The sequence below is a fragment of the Salmo salar genome, chromosome ssa24 (genome assembly GCF_905237065.1).
Source record: "Salmo salar chromosome ssa24, Ssal_v3.1, whole genome shotgun sequence".
NCBI lineage: Eukaryota > Metazoa > Chordata > Actinopteri > Salmoniformes > Salmonidae > Salmo > Salmo salar.
This window is the reverse complement of record NC_059465.1, coordinates 32,137,466-32,142,245: the sequence shown is the minus strand read 5'-3', so window position 1 is coordinate 32,142,245 and position 4,780 is coordinate 32,137,466. Positions and strand designations below refer to the sequence as shown.

The window sequence follows — 4,780 nt, the reverse complement described above, 5'->3', positions numbered from 1 at the left end:
GATATATGTTCTATATCATATTTGCCACATTTCATTATAGAAAATAACGCATTTCAAGATGAATATAACAAGAAACATGATAGTGTGTGTGTGCGCGCGTGCGCGTGTGCAACATTTACTCATGGTTGTGATTAGCTATAGGCTACATTAAGTTTTCAAATGTCCTAATACCACAAACATAAAATAAACGCAATCAATCAACATGAATAATAAATCAATACAACTCTTTCACATTTCCAATAAGTGAACATGTCTGGTTAATGCTACAGCAATGATTTATAATTGTAAGACTTTTTAAATCTACTTCGTAATACCAGCCAACGAGGTTATTATTTTGTGCACCGAGGAGGCTTATGCGTCTTGTTATTTCCATTTTCTATTTCCAAGGTCCGTGATGAGTCTGGAAGTCGTTTTTACTTTCGGTTATCTAGCTTTATGACGGCCATCACACTCATACAGCTAGATAACCAAAGACAACAACCCACTTCCCATTCTTCTAAAATATTCCAGAATTCTCTTCTGTTTTCCGGGCGTTGGGGATTGTGCCCATGCTTTCAGGAGTAGTCCACCATACTTTGAGGCAAATAAACCACAATATAAAAGTAGGCCTAATTTGACTCCCATAGCCGACATAATCATATTTTGTTTCCATATAGGCCACTTTCATGTAATGAGTCCTCCAAACTCCCACAGACACACTCGTTGTAAAAAAAAAACACGACGTCCAAAAAAGGACATATAATCCCTGTGTTTAGATTATGTCATATTTAGATGACATTCGCCAACATCACTGAGTTGAAGTAAGAGAGAGAACAGTAGGCTGTGGTGCAGCCATCCTTGCACAGGCCCTGATTTGCAATGCAAATGATTCAATCCCACAAAAGGCGCTTTCGCCTCTATTAAGTCGTTGTGGCAAGAGCAACATATATCCTGTGAGGCCAGCGAAGAAGATACGGAGGAGGTAGGAAATCCGCCTGGTGAAAGTGCGGAAATTACACAGGTAAAACGTCTCGATTGTTTTGGATTATGAAGAGAGGACCTCGTTTGTGGCCAAAATGTGTCTGTCAAGTTGTCCGCACGTATCCAGCGTGTTAGATGAAATAGATGCCGAAGTCTGTAAACCAAGGCTTCGGTTCTGTTGGCTAGCCGCTGCCAACAGTCTAAAAGGAGAGGGGAAAGGGCCATCCCCAAGGAATGGGGGAAACGGGGAGGAGGGGTAGGCTTCCAATGCCAAAATCTGGACCAACCCGGTGAGGTCAAAGGCCTCAGACCACGGGAGTGTAAATTAATGATGATGATGATGTCATGAAAAATCGCAAATGCACACTCCTATTCATGCACGAGCAGTGGAAAATCTCCTCGCGTCATTACCAAGCGCACCGGAATAATTCGGTTTTCCGCTAGCGGTCTGCACGCTTTTTCAAGAATTATAAAAAAGGACGGAAAGACAAAATTATTGTGCTATGGTATAAAAATGGTCGTCTTGATCATTTTTGAAGCCAGTAATGGTACAATAGCCAGCAGAATAAACCACCAAATACAAGAGCTCAAATCTATGGAGGACATATGACAGCATTCCAGGGCTGAGTAGAGCATCGCCCCTGTATTCTCGTCACAGCTAGAACCGAGTAGGGTCTTTGCTGTAGCATGGAACTGGGCCGGGTTGTTCGAATATACGGGTGTGAGGGACAATGCGAGTCGAGACACATTCATAGACTCAATTTGAGTCGAAATCCTATTGGCTTTATGTTTTCATCGTCGTGACCGATGTATAAGCTACAATGGTTACCAGGTAGGCTATACTGGCAATGTCGCATTGTCAAATAGGCATTCATTTTTCTGCACAGTCACACACATAACATGTTTTATCTTGTCTATGTATCAAACATTCAATGTACATATTTATCAGACCTAGTAGAACATTAACGATATGTTTTCATGCACGGACGTGTTTTTAGACTATAGGAGCTAGGGCTGTATGACAATGCTATTACCCATAGGCAAAAAAATAACAGAATAATATATATATATACACAGGTAGGGTAGCCTACTTTATGATGTTTTTGCAAGAATTCTCAGAGTTGAGGTGTGTGTGTGTGTGTGTGTGTGTGTGTGTGTGTGTGTGTGTGTGTGTGTGTGTGTGTGTGTGTGTGTGAATTGAGAGAGAGAGGGGGCAGAAGGGAGCAGAGAGGGAGAGAGATATCCAATGATAGATAATCAGCAACGAGGTTCTATAAAGGTATTAGGCTACAATACACTAACGTTAGGATCCCAATAACTAAACAATATGTTTCCACGTTATAATAATTGAGGTTCCAAATTTAGGGTAAAACAATACAATGTTGAATGGCTTAGCATAGGTGATTTGCACAAAAATGTGACGTTGTAGACCTTCATCGGCGCTATTAATTTAGTGATATGTATTCGTAACAATGGCTAATTCACTGCACATAGTCTAGGCCCTATATCCTACAATCTTTACACGTTCGCTAAAATGTTTTGCATTTCCATCTACGTCGTCCAATGCACCTGTTCACCTGTGTTATTGCTGCTCACCATATATTGTATTGGCCCTATAGAAACATGTCGTTCAGGTGCTCACCATATTATTGTTTAGGCCCTATAGAAACATGTCGTTCAGGTGCTCACCATATTATTGTTTAGGCCCTATAGAAACATGTCGTTCAGGTGCTCACCATATTATTGTTTAGGCCCTATAGAAACATGTCGTTCAGGTGCTCACCATATTATTGTTTAGGCCCTATAGAAACATGTCGTTCAGGTGCTCACCATATTATTGTTTAGGCCCTATAGAAACATGTCGTTCAGGTGCTCACCATATTATTGTTTAGGCCCTATAGAAACATGTCGTTCAGGTGCTAACAGGAGAGACCAAATAGGTGGGAAGGCATCCATCCAGCTGCTCAGACAAAAAACTTCTTAATCCTAAATGATATGAAACCCAGCCCTGTGCAATTATTACGCACATGGCACGCGGTTAAAATCTGACTGCACTTTAGTTGAATTAAAGTGTCCATGGTTAGCTTTACATTAGCATTCCCTCAAAGTGACACCAGTTGATTCAACTGACATTTGAAGGCTAACAAAAGGACCCTTCAAGAATGCACCAAGCAAGCAGACTCGATCCAATCATGTAGAATATTGTAGAATATAGATAGAATAATCGATTTGTAAATCAGGGTAGGTTCAGGGTAAACCCACATTTCCTAAATCTATTTCTCAACAGTTTGGAACGTATGCTACACAGGCCTCAACCACGCATTCGTTTTATCAAACACTCCAACATACGGTTTTAACAGTACCAAAGTAGGCTAATCAGGTTCTGACCTAATGTTATCATTCATACTATTTCTCAATTTCAACAGAAGTGTGTTTGTAAACATAAAAGTCAAGCTTTCCCCCACCTTTTGGTGCGTCATACAACATACAACATTTGTCATGAAACATAGACAAGCAGGCTGCAACTGTGATCCTATACTGTAGGTTTGTGTCATTCTGTCACTTTAAAGAACAGTAATGCCTGTATTACCGAGATTATATCGTTGTTATTTTCCCTCTGAAGAATATATGCCAGTCTAAAATTGAACGTTTGACACCGTATAACACTGTTTGACATTGTAATAGACTATCGCTGTGATATTTTATGATTGTGATATGTAATTAAACTAATTCAAACCAACAATGTTAACTTTCTAATGAGTGAATTTGTTTTATTCGTTTATTTGATTAAGTTTGCGTGCGCATTACGAGTTGGATCATTATGTAGCATTATGTATCATTATGTAGTACACAAAAACCCACAATACATTTTTTCACAATTAGCCCACTGTACTTTTTCACAATTATCCCACTGTACTGTAGCCTTCAAGAGCGAAATGAAGTATGTTTTACACGATATGATACAGAGAACCTACACAATACCATCATGAGACACTGTGCAACCTATCTTTACGCATACGATGTAGCCTACATTCACTTTGACCCGCCTCAACTGTTCGGAGCAATTTAAGATATTTAATTGTCAGTTAGATAAGAATCACAGCTGTCCGTTTTAACTTCCATCACATAGCCTACCTTTTACCAACAAAACGTGCTTCTACACCTGCATTGCTTGCTGTTTGGGGTTTTAGGCAGGGTTTCTGTACAGCACTTTGAGATATCAGCTGATGTAGGAAGGGCTATATAAATACATTTGATTTGATTTGATTTGATTGCGCAATGTGCACTTTGGCCCAATGCATTGAGAGGCGTTGGCTACTGTGAGTGTGACAGGTTGCGACAAGCTCACGCCACCAGTCTGAATAAAGCTCCGAGTTTTCATCCTGCTTATTTATTTCAGTTAATTCAGTAGGCTACAAAATAAACGAACGTGCCAACATGTATGTGCCAGGGCAGAGCACTAGTCCAACGAAGCACTGCCTTGAACTTCACCTCCGACCTGCCTAAACATACCTCCGACCTGCCTAACACTAATCATAGCCTAGATGGTCTTCCTCAGCTAGAACAACATATTTATATAGGCCTACATCACGTCCACTAGCCGATAAGAACCAAATTAATGTTGTCTATTATTCACGGAGTCATTCAACTTCACTCTAACTTTTACGCACATCAGACTGCATTGGCTTTACGCACATCCGACTGCATTGGCTTTACGCACATCAGACTGCATTGGCTTTACGCACATCCGACTGCATTGGCTTTACGCACATCAGACTGCATTGGCTTTACGCACATCCGACTGCATTGGCTTTACGCA

The 4,780-nt window shown here is 40.5% G+C and overlaps 1 long non-coding RNA gene across 1 annotated transcript; it reads left to right on the top strand.

The window, feature by feature from the left end:
* Nucleotides 1-294: 294 nt before the first annotated feature.
* On the top strand, nt 295-3,709 carry LOC106585775 (uncharacterized). The gene is made up of 2 exons (XR_006761745.1): nt 295-2,829; nt 2,877-3,709. It is a non-coding gene; the product is annotated as an uncharacterized lncRNA (long non-coding RNA).
* The last annotated feature ends 1,071 nt before the right edge of the window (nt 3,710-4,780 follow it).